The sequence below is a fragment of the Labrus bergylta genome, chromosome 19 (genome assembly GCF_963930695.1).
Source record: "Labrus bergylta chromosome 19, fLabBer1.1, whole genome shotgun sequence".
Lineage (NCBI taxonomy): Eukaryota > Metazoa > Chordata > Actinopteri > Labriformes > Labridae > Labrus > Labrus bergylta.
Window position 1 is genome coordinate 20,253,805 of NC_089213.1, and position 13,344 is coordinate 20,267,148.

Here is a 13,344-nt window from a genome sequence, read left to right on the forward strand (position 1 = left end):
GGGATATTAAGCAGACACCTTTTGCTCTGCAGTAAGGAAAGCCCTGCAGACCTGCTCCTGTTATTTGAATAAATTGCCTTTTCATAGATATCTAATCCCAGAGACATATCACCTTTCTCTGTATTAATTCTGAACCAAACCATCACCGTCACATTTAGTTATTTCATTGTCTTTAATATATCTCTCAACATGCTCAGCCTTAAAGCCCCAACACGCAATTTGAAGATAGCAAAACAAAAACTCATTAAGTTAAGTCGAAGCAATTTAATGGCAGAGTAGCCAGCCCCAAGCTCAACTGTTGCTGCGAGGAAGAAATAGCAAAAAAAACAACCCAAAAAAACAAGTAATTAAATAAGAATAAAGTCAAAGGTGCTAAAGATTTGAATAAACCACAAGTGAGAATATGCATCGCAGTTTCATGATGAGCCACACTGCAGCTTTAAGGTTACAAGTGGTTAAAGGTATGGGACACAAAGACTCTATGTGGCTGACTGCTGTAACACTTTGATAGAAGCTTAGGCAGAGGGGCTGAGGTTAGTCACAGCAGCAGGGGAGCTCTGATCCTGAGGATGGAGTCTTCTCCTCTGTGGCAGCTGATAAGTTGAACTGCATCACAGCTGTAGAAACATTACATAAAAAGTTACTGCCTGGGGTAAGCATTTGGTCTAATATGTGTGCAGTGGTGTTAGAGGTTCATCAGATGAATCCTATGTGTCATCTGTTTATTTCAGCTGAGGACTTCACACAAAAAGAATGTAGACGAGGTGCTCCACCAGGTTTTGGAGCATGTGGATGCTTGTTTGAATATTTTGTGAACAAAGAGTGATCATTAAAACAGAGTGGGTTAATCTAAACAGGGCTAGTCATACAGTTTTTGTAATCTTGATAATGATGAAAATGAAATTGTTGAAATGTATTGTATTTTCACAGTATTTCAATATTTTAAGACATGCAACAAAATGTATGTTTCTTTTATCAAAACATGTTGTGAAAATGCCTTTCTAAGGTTTCTCTTTCATAAATGTTTCTGTACCTTTAAAACTTTTGGATTGTGTCGACCTCGACAATTCCTGTGGAAAAAGCAGTGCCTTGTCTATTCACTGATCTCGTGTTAAACATGCGTAAGTAGTGCTTTCTTTGAATTATCAAACGCGTCACTCACTTCAAATCTTTGCTTTGGAAATGTAAACAAAGGCTATTTTAGCTGCAGCTAATGCAGTTAAACACATTGTCTGAAACCTACAGCCAGCAGTGACAGAAATGAAAAGAGAAATAGTTAGTCCTCTATCTGGTTTGCTTTTGTAGGATGTATAGAGGTATCAGTGTTCATTTCACAGCCAAAAATGTTTCACAGGACCTTTCACATTCAGTGTGACGCTTTCTCTGTTCCTCACATTTAAACCAAAATGAATATGCAACTATTGCTTTGAATAAATGTAATCATAGGCAACTTCTCAGTGTAAATCTCCTTTGTAAAAATGTGAGCAAAATCTAAGTTTTCTTGCTTGTTATTGGCTCTGGACTGCATCATCCTTTTGCAGTATTTAGGGAGATGGTCGAAAGTCTTCCCGCAGCAGAGAGTCCTGCCAGGTGTACATGTGCATTGCAGAATCTCTCTGTGACACGTTCACTGTCGAGATAAGGCAGAAAATCACTGGAGTCCTCCTTGAGGCATTAGTCCAGCTGTTTGGTGCCAAAATTGGGAGTTTCTGGTTGAAGGCTACCAAGCAGCAGCTGCAAGTGAGTACTACTGTGAGTTCGATGAAGGGGTGTTGCTGGAAAAAGAGAGAGCATGTTCACTCAACCTTTTCTGGGTCAATAACACTAAAAAAGCCACCAGTCTCCCTCCTCTAATCTCAATCAAAGCCACTGCGTTAGTAATTTAGAGCGGGTGTAAAAAGGGAAAATAACTTGCCTCATTTAAATGCTAATTTGTCTGCAGCTGAAGACTCAGTACAATGGCAACAGGTTGGCAGAATGTAGAATATATTGTGCGAGAGCTCATAGATCAGACACGAAGACAGTTTCCGGACCGGCTTTCCCCATAAAAATCTTTTATTTCTTCATGCATCTTTTCTTTCCCAGTGGTGCTGCATAAATACACAGGAAGCAGTGGTCCGCACTACTGCTGAGATAAAAAATCATTACTGATGCTTCTCTTTTCAATCACACCCTCTCTGTCAGTGCTGGATGTAACTTAGGGCGGCTGCTTTCTGCCAGTGAAGGAATACTGGTTTAAACACAAAGTCATGGTGCAATGGTGTCTTAGCAGGTGGCATCAGATCCATTGTTCACATCTGCTGCAGGTGCAAAACTATTGGAAAACGACACTGATGGAAATATATTTACATGGGGACAGTGTTTCTAACCCGGTCGGATCCTTATCATGTTTATTTGCTCTGTTATCACATTTATATAGTATCCAATAGGTTTATACAAAAGACAGGAGTCTGAAAAGTAGAAACAGAATGATGTGTTTATCATGTATGTACTATTAAGTGTTACTGGTCAGGTACAATAGTTCTCAAGTGTAGTTTTACCTTTTCTATGTACCAGCATTTTAGGGTAAATTTAGACTGTCAATAAATTGAATATTATAATATTTTCAATGTGTTTTGCCATTTGCAGATTAGTTGGTTGGATAAGCGTTTCTTTAAAATAGATAACAGTAATTAAACCAGCAGTCAGTGTAACTGTTGTGTAACCTGCATGCAGAGCTGCCAAAACTAACATGTGTTAGGAAGACTCAGATAAGATAAGACGAGATAAGGTAAGATAAGGTAAGATAAGATAAGGTGAGATAGGATAAGATAAGATAAGATAAGATAAGGTGAGATAGGATAAGCAAGAACTTCATTACTCCAAAAGAATATTCTCTTGCCAGATTGTTTCAAAATTGTAAAAAACAAAAAATAAACCAAGTGTATAAAAGGGTTACAGGCAAAGATAATATTCATTATTAACATTAACATAATAATGGACATATAGACAGCACATGGTACTAAACGCAACTAGTTAGAGTAAAGCATATTGCACATGTTATTAAGAGAAGAAGCAGAGGCTCTGAAATGTACAAACGTGCCTAAGGACATACCTACAACCTGCTACTGTGCAAAGCTAACTGAACCTCAGGTTACAATGGGATTTCTTGCTACTCTAAATGTGCCAAGAACTCACTGGCAATGTTTTCACCGTCGCTCAGAGACATATATGCACATTGGAAGTTCTTTTACTGATGCACTGATGTATATGTCAAATAATGATATCTGTGTGTTATTGTGTTATCAATTTGGGTCCAATCCATTTGATTGTAGGAACGTGGGTAGAGAAGATGCAAAATATAAATGATAAGAACTCTCAAATGTAGGAAAGCAAAAGAAACAAGCCTGTTTTGAAAATGTACAGAGAAGACACACATGCACACACAGTCGCACACACAAACACACACACAGTTTCTCTCTGACTCTGGCCCTCAGCCACAGCTTCCCACACTCTTCTTTTTAATTTTTCACTCTTTGCCCAGTTGTCTCTCCATCTATCTGAGTCTTTAACCTCTCTCTATCCGTCTCTGTGTCATCTTCTATCTTTGTCGCTTTTCCCCTCTCTCTCTCTCTGTCAATCTGCAGCCTCCTTTGCTCTGTCTCGTTGTGATTGAGTGAGTTGAGAAGTTAGTTGGATATCCTTCTGCCCTCCTCCAAGGTTAACCACACACAGTCACACACACACGCACGCACATAAACACACACACTCACACAAAAGGTAATTGTGTGTTTGAATACGTTTGCCATGAAGTGAAGCATGTCAAATACCAGAAAAGAGCCAATGAAATGATGATGTACACAGAGAGGTCAGCATGTGTGTGTGTGTGTGAGTGCATGTGTGTGTCTCATTTAAATTGTGAAGCGTGTGAATTTCCATTATGCTGGCTTGACAAGGAAATGGCCCCAATTTTTAATTGGTAGGGATTCGCCTCCGACACAAGGTCACTGGCTGATAATATGTCAATTATCTGTCACACAGCTGAGCGAGTGAGCTGAGCGAGTGAGCTGAGCAAGCGAGCGAGAGAGAGAGGAGAGCAGAGTATGGGCATAGCCTCATTTGAATTGTCCACCATCTTTCCAAGTAGCGACACCACGCATGCACACTTGTCAGGTACGACGCACACAAGATGGGAGTTGAAAAGGATTGTGTGGAACGACAGAGAACAAGAGGTTCACAGTGTTTGACTTGAATGTATTTCTTGTTTTCACTCAAAGATAGAGAAATGTAAAATTGTACATATCTAACAAGGCAAACTGAACATGTTGAAAATGTTGACTTACCAATGGTTGGCCACATGACAGTCGACCTTCAAGTGTATTTAAAGGCAAATTGCCTCATCTGACAGTAGGTGGCAACAAAACATCAATTCTGCCCGGTAACTGTTCAGAATCAAAAAAGGAAGAAATAAAACCAGGTCCCTCTTGAACAAAATCAAATCTCTATGGGTCCCACTTTTCACACATACAAACTGTGGTGATAACTTTTCTGCCTAAAAACTTTTCTTTCTTTTTTTTGCCATAGGTTCAAACAAAAATATGCATAAAAATAAACATTTAGATTGAAACTTGCTTATATTGTCCTCCTTCATTCTCTATCTTTTTTTCTCTTTACGTTTTGATGCTCCAGCTCTTTAGCTCCACTGAGGCTTCACATGAGAGACCTCGACACTTTCACACATCACTGGCCTTCATACTGTGGCAATGAGTGTGTGTGTGTGTGTGTGTGTGTGTGTGTGTGTGTGAGAAGATCTTTGTTTGTTTTTCTTTTCATCTCTACTTCTATTCCTCTCCTGTCTTCCCTTCCACCTCCCACCTTCTCCTCTGTTAACTTATCGTGTTTCTCCTCATCTCACCCTACGTTCCTTCCTTCGCCTTCTTTTCAACTTTCCACTTTTCCCTCCTCCCATCTCTCAATCTTTTCATCTTGACACCTCTGTCGTTTTTCTTTTGTGTTGAAGTGGCTCTCATCGCCTCGGCGATGCAGAGATAGTTGGATCATGGAGGGAAAGAGCAATGGAGGGCCGAAGGGACAGAGGCACAGGGCGACAGATAGTGGAGGAGAAATGGAGAGACATCTGATGTTCTCTCGCTGGGGCAGCCATGAGTGTAGTTACATTCTGTAAACACACACACACACACACACACACACACACACACACACGCACACACACACACGCACACACATACACCATACACACACATACACCATACACACACTTGGTCAGTTGGGAAATGAACACAGGGGAAATCTGTGCCATCTCAAACAGAGAAAATTAACACAACAGGAAATTGGTTTCTGCTTTCTGTGCAAATGGGATGATGCATCCCTTGATAAATGATATATAAATTATATTTGTCATTTATTTATGTGCAAAGGAAGATGGAGGGACAATGGTGATGATAAATTCAACAAGAGAAAGAAGAAAACAAACTTAATTACTTAAAGAATAGCTTGAAATATAAAGGAAGATGCTTCTGGAGTGGTAGAGCCAGACGAGAAGATTGATACTGCTCTCACTTTATTCCTTCTAATATGAAGCTAAGGCTATCATGTCGTTAGCTTAGCTTACGATAAAGACTGGAAATAAAATAAAAAAAACAGTGTAGGCATCATTAACCATTAGCGGTGCCAACACTTTTAAACCTAGCTTATTCATTTAAAAGTCCTGTTTATTTTGTTTATTCAAGATTGACACATCATACCGTTAAGTGATATTTGAAAGAGGTTAGAGCAGTTAATCTGGCTCTGTCCAAACATCCCAGAAATAAAATCATCCAGCAGTACCAGCACTTTGTGGGTTATCATTAAGTTCTGTTATGTTTGTTCAACTGAGAAAAGACTGATGTGAAAAAAAGACATGTTGTTGTTTCATGCTGGGTTATGTGTTGGACTACTTTAGATCTTGGAGCCTCCTGGAGGAGACTTTGCTGGTTGCTTGGAAACTGTATGCGTAAAAAAAATATATAACACGTTATTAGTCGGCGTTAGAGGTTTGTGGGAGGTGGATTTTGTTACCAGCCTGAGCCTGGCAAGCTGCTGGTCAATACTTATAGACATAAGAGTGGATCGATCGTCTTGTCTTTTTCTCCACCAGAGAGAGAGAGAGAGAGAGAGAGAGAGAGAGAGAGAGAGAGAGAGAGAGAGAGCGAGAGAGAGCGAGAGAGAGAGTGTATTCCACAAAGTGTCGAAACAACTCCTTCAAACTCAAACATCAAAAGAATCAGCTAACTGAAATCACAGACACACCAACACAACCACACACTTCTTTTTTTTCTTTTTTTTTCACTCTTGCAAAACCCTAACAGACTGTTCAGGCAGCCGTGCAAACCGAGAAAATCAAACACCATGGCACAGAGTGGCTTCTGTGATCACGTCGGATACAGTTAGGCAGCTGACCACTTTGTAGTTCAGATCACATGCACGTGTGTCCGTGTGTGTGTTGTGTTAACAAAGTTGACAGAGTTCATGAAGTTGACGTCCATCTGAGAAAAATGTCTAAAAAAAAATTGGTGTGTGTACTAATAAAACTACTTCATTGTGTGTGTGTGTGTGTGTGTGTGTGTGTGTGTGTGTGTGTGTGTGTGTGCCTGCGTGTGGCTTTATCCATCTATTAGTGCTTGTGTGTGATTGCACAAGGGTGTAGGTGTGTCCACATGTGTGACTGTCTGCAGCTGAGTGTCTCCCAAGGCCTTTTTTCTGATAGACCACAACTGGGTTGAGATGAAAGGGATGCTGGGAACTCATCTCACACTATGAATCCTGGGTAAGTAGCGTGTGATGTAAGTAGGCTACATCCTCATCACTCAGTGAAAAAAAGGCTTTCATCCTTATCCGTTCCCTATATCGATATCCTCTCTTTCCTATACTCATCCTCGACTCCATTTTTTCTCTCCTCCTTTAGATTCTTCATTTTCTTTTTTTTTGTTGCAAAATGTATCTTTTCTTTTTCTATGCTAATATCTCTCAACATTTTCATGCCCATCATGTTTGTCCTTTTATTTAGCTTTCCTACTTCTTCTCTATTTTTCTCTTTGGAATTCAATCTTCCTCCTCTCTTTTACAGTCCGTCAATTTCCTTAGCTGTTGTTTCTTGTTATTTTTTCTCACCCCTTCTCTCTTTTTCCATACCCTTTCTAGTATTTCCCCCCCATATCTCCACCTTCATAACCTTTCTTTTCTTCTCTTTTAAAAAAAAATCTTTTTAGCTTAATAACTGTACACCTTCTTTCTCCTTTCCTTCGATCTATACTAATCACATGTCCTTCATTTTCCTTTTATTTGTTCTGTTTCTTCCATAGCACCTTCTTTTTTTTACTAAACTTAACTCTTACCCCCAATCCACTTTTTTGGTTTTCTCCCCCCCTCTTCTTGTCATTCAGTTCCATCATTTAATTTTGTATAATTTATTCTTTCCCTGTTTCCCTGTCCTGTTTCTCCCCTTCTCTCCTCCCCTCTCCCCTCCTCTCCCCTTCTCTCCCCTCCTCTCCTCTCCTCTCGCTTTCTTTATTCTTCTTCACTCGCCTCCTGTGAACACAAAATGATCAAAGTGTCCATTCTGACCATGACAGTTCAATTTAACCGGGCACACACGTCACACACACACACACACACACACACACACACACACACACACACACACACACACACACACACACAGACACACACACACACATTTTTCAAAGGGTGTACAATTGGTGAGTGAGCCTATATGTGTCTTGATCTCAGATTTCATATGACTCTGCTTGAACAAATTGGGCGAGTCAACTTTCAAACTGTCATCCTATGATTATTCTTCTTTAAGAAGATTGACTTTGACCTTTAACAACCTCAAACTTTGAGATTATATGGACAAAAACTTTATAGACGTAAAGTTAGGTGCTTTGTTTCCTTGTCTCTTTTGGAAACACACACGTGGAGTGAAGTTCTAAGCAGTTAGTTTGCATTATTGATTAATCCCAATGAAAAAAAAACCAGATTGATGGATAATAACAACTAATTATTTCAGCTTAAAAGATAATTAAAACTATATTATGACACCCAGTTGAATAAAAGTCAATGCAAGTGCATCCATCATTAGGCCACAGACTTCATCTCCCTAGTTTGAACTCATTTGCCAAAGCTATTAAAAAGATTTACTTTACCAAAAATGTTGATATATCTTAAAAAAGAAGAAAAAAATAGTAGGCTATTTCATGACTCTGGACTTAACTGACTGGTTAATGAAACTAAAGACCGGGAGTAACAGTAACATAAGAATCAACTAGTTTTACTTTGTATGGATTGCATTGACTGAACCTTTGGTGACTGTCAGAGAAAAGACTCTCTTTTGACTGAGTAAAAGTATAACCCAAAACAAGCCCAGGTAGAAAAGGAGGATGGATTAAGGCTAGGGTTAACATTATAAGGGAGTTGGGTGGAAGGTTTAAAATAGATTTTCCCAAACATTAAGGAGGAATCATTTTTCTGGAGCTCATGTGGATGATGTTAACATCCTGTGGCTTTACTGATGACAAAATGTTCCGCTGTGCTTATCTGAATGCTTCCTTTTCACCAAACAGGTGGATCATAGATTCATGGACTACAAGTTTCAACACTCTAACCATCTAATATGTTATTTAAGTTGATTGCATGTATCATGAGTCAAATTACAATGACAACCATCAAGGAAGTATTAGCTTGATCTCACCTGGTTATAAAGTTTTCACTGCACCTAAAGGATGCTTCCTTGGGTTATATAATTTCCGGTCTCTTCCTTTTCTGCCTGCTCATGATTCCTTTCAGCCTCTGAATTCAAAAACACTTGCTCATCCAGTTGTTATACCTTTTGCATCTTGCAGGCTTTATACCCTTATTCGGCGTCCTTCCACTAGACATTTCACACTCTGTGTTTACATTAATATGCACGACTAGTTGCACTCCAGGACTTTATACTCAGAAAGCACATTCTCCCACATATTTTCTTCTGAAAGCAGCTTTTACAGGTTGTATTTTTCCTTACCAATCTGTCACCTCCTCCTCCTCCTCCTCCTCCTCTCAATGTCTGCATTCACTTGTCTTTCTCCATCCTTCTCTACCCCGTCATCCTCGTCATCCTCCTCTTTTCTTCAGCGTTACTCTCTCAAATCTGAAATATGATGAACTGACTACAAAACGTGACAGTCAACTTTTCCCCCCTTACTATATTCCCTTCGGTCTGTCTGTCCCCACTATCCCCTCCCTTGTTTCCTCACTTTTTCATATATGTTGATTATCTTTCTATAACCCCCTCTTTTTCTTCCCCTCCATCTCGTTTTGCTTTCCCTGCTGTCGGTCTCCCCCCTCCTCTCTCGATCCCCTCTTCTCCCCTCATCTCTCTTCTTCTTGCTGCTCCTCCCTTGCCTCTCCAGAGTCCTCTTCTTTCCGTCTGTTTCATTAACAAGATTTATCTTCTCTAGTAATTACAGTACACACACACACACACACACACACACACACACACACACACACAATGTACAGCAGTCACTCTTTTCCAGCATGCAGTACCTCTTTTCTACCAGTCAGGGTCACTGTTGCACTGTGATGAAAAAAAAAACAAGGATGATGAAAAAGAGAGACTGGAAAGGAGGTGTGTGTATCTGTGTGTGGGAAAGTGCTATCTAATGCATGTTTATGTGTATTTGTGTGTTAAAGTGTGGGCGCTGCTAGACTGCAAACTAGCATCAGGATGGCACTTAATGCAATCACACAAACTTAATTTGAAATAAACAGGATCCACACTGAATAAATGGCATTCTGCTGGAATCCTCTCCCTTTATTTTCCAATTCATTTATGTTCAGATCCATAACACACATTCATAGCATGTTAATGCTAGCCTAAATGTGACATCTATCTCGCTCTCTATATATTTATATATACAGTACATGCCTGTTTGTGTGTGTGTGTGTTCGTGTGTGACTTTGTATGTGTGTGTCTGACTTTGTGTGTTTGTGGGTGTAGATAAAATCCATCAAAGTCTCTGATATTCTCAATGCCTGCACCTACTTTACATTCAGAAACAACAGGCTTTATGGCTGCAAATATTTACCCAGTGAGATGAGCTGGTAATGGAGGCACTTTCAGAAGTTCAGCATTTATTTGTCTCTTGGTCTTTAAGCCCAAAAGCCCACGACACCAGATATCATAATCAGTCTAAAGTAATGGGCCCTGTTACTGACAAATCCTGATTGATGCTGGTTTCCCCCTCATTGTTGGGCTAGCTAGCTAGTTGACAGTGACAGAGTGACTGACAGAGAGGCTGATGGAGTGACAAAAGCGGAGTGACTGGCGTTCATCACCGCAACTTTTCTGACTGACACAAAGACTTGAAAATCATCAGATGGTGTTCTTTAAGAAACGATTTCCTTCCCCAAAAAGTGCAAGAAAAATGTATGAATTAATTATTCTACAAAGTTTGAACTATGTAGATGTCTAATAACACTTGTGCAATAAAAAGCAAAGTTTCAACATGTTTATAGTGGTTAAAACTATAAATGACAAAATCTAACCTTGTCTAAATACATTTTCTCCTGTTATGACTTAAAGCTTTTCCCACTTTACATTTAAGGATTTAAAGGTTGATCTAATAGGACAATATTTTTTTACCAGGGAGAAATGCATCTCTCCCATGTCCACAGAGCATTTACTGCACTATGTAACTTTGGCAGCAGGGCATGAGAAGTGCAAACAGCTTTTCAGCTCTGGTTCACGCACCAGCCGTCAGCTAAAAAAAAGCTAGTTAGCTTGTCTCTGGCCTGTCTTTGATACAAAGGCTGAGGCTAAACGACAGAAGAGGAGATGACGGATGAAGCTAAGAGGAGAAAGAGTGACTAAGCCAGACTAATAGGCCAGCATGGAGAAAATATTATACAGTCATCTAACCAAGGTTATGTCTCAGGCTTGCATACAAATAAATGAATAAAATCTATTTTTCACTGAAAGTTCTTTCTTTCTTTGTCAAACTTCAAGTATGCTTTATAAGTTTGGAACCATATAAACGTCCCTCAACATCTAATAAATTACTTTCTTCAATGTAGCCATTTAGCCACAGCCTACAGATAACATGGAACAGTTGAAGACACATACACACAGTCCACATGCAAAACATTTGCAAACAACAGGCTGAAGACACTGGGAGCCATATTTGTGAAAAATCCAAAATATTACTGAACCTTGTCAGTCAACATGATTCTTTGGCTTCTTACAACGTCTGCTAGCTTCGCCACCCGCTGTTAGTCAACAAATGCATGTTGTCTATGAGAGGGGAGGCGATAACAACAATAAGAGTTTCACGAGGACTCAGAGACCTTAGGCTGAGCGCCAAAGGTCACCAAACCCAATTGCTACATATCATTGCTGTCATGTGATTTTGCTTTTTTTGCTAGTCCTGAAAGCGGCTGATATAATTGTTAATGCCATCTTATTTTAGTTGCAAAAGTAAAGAGCATCACCAGCATAAACATCAACTATTTCTTTAAAGTTTTTTTTTTTATTCCTGGAACTGAAGCGTAGTAGTAGCGTATAAATATAATCTGATGAAACTTGTTGCTATTTTTTACTGTATCAAATAATGTTTCCACAGCACTTACTATGGGGTTTATAGGGGATGCAAATTACAGGCTTGTTTCTAGGCAAATGTCATAAAGGGTTGATTTGTGAGAATATGTGTTTTATGTGTCAGTGTTACATTTTGAAGCACATGTTTCCCCTGCACACTTCTTCCTTTCTTAGCAGTGTAATATATCAACAGAAACCTCACTCCTATGAATAAAAGTTTATTTTTCTCGATTATAAAAGCAGCATGGCACACTGAACTGATTGTGCTGTGTGTCTATGGAACTGAGCTGTATGCATCCTCCTGTGTACATCACACTGTGGTAGACTGACAGATGGACGCTGCACACACTCCACACACACTGTGATGATCACTGCAGAGTTGGGAACCTTTGGGCCATTGAGACACAGACAGCATGTCGTATATAAATAACCTGTCTCATTTTACTGTGGTTACTGTACACAGTGTAACTCTTCTGTTTATCATAGGGTTAGGGTTTATATTCATTCATAGCAGTGGATGAACACTGTTCACCTTTTACAGATAAGATCTTTCCATCAAATCATTTATTTTTGAGTTGAGTATTTGATGGTCAGATTTTTGATACAGTTCAGGTAATCTGCAGTACTATAATCTGGTGGTTTAGGATGAATAATTCAGTGTTTAGATTGTCCTGATTTAATTCGCTTTCACATATTTACGGTAGCTGTTAGGTACATTGGCTGCATGGCAACAGCTGAAACAATGTACATTTAGAAAAGAGCGCAGCATATTCAGAAATACACATGCTGCAAAAGAAACAAACGCCCTGCAAAAAGCCAAAACAACTGTATTAACATCAAACGTAAAGTTGTGTTTTTGCACAATAAAACCGTGGGGCAAGTTTTTATTCTGTTTTTTAATGTGTGTTTGTGAGTGTGCAATGATGTGTGTCGTCTACTCAAGCCAGGAGTGTATTGTTGTCACCTTAAACCCTCTCTGGCATTGTTTTATACGATTTCCACACTAATTCAAACACACACACCTGCACATACACACATACCTGCACACACACACACACACACACACCTGCACATACACACACACACACAATAAATAAAAGCATACACAGCAGTAGCAGTTGTCTACCTTGTCAAGGGAGCAAAGCAAGAAGTGTGCTTATGTGGATCTTTGCACATGATTATGTGTGCAGTGTGTGTGGTTGTGCACAAGCACAGGTGTTTGTCGGTTGATAAAGTTTATCAGCTCATGGCACGTTGCTGCTGGCAACCAGTGTCGTGAAGGGAAAAGGCCACGCAGACAGAGTGTGTTTATGTGTGTGTGAAGGCCAGTACACGTGAAAGTGGGTTTTTTGTGTCTTTTGGGAGGAGGGTGGCAAAACTCAAGCACTGCTGATGACCCTGTCTACATCTCTGAAACACACACACACACACACACACACACACACACACACACACACACAATTAGTGTCTGATTAAAATCCTTTCCAACAAGAAAAGCTATTAGCATATCTATACGTTTGTATTTCAGGAACTCCAAAGACTGCAACACTAAAACATTACCTTTTTCTTTCCAATTTGTCATGCCACCAATCAGAGCCGGCCTTAACCCACATAGTGCCCTAGACAAGATTTAGCCGGCGCCCCTTGTATCTAAACCAATTCTACCACCAATCACACTATTGCTACATTTAAAGAAAAGTGGCATACAGCTTTATGTTTTTCAGATTTTC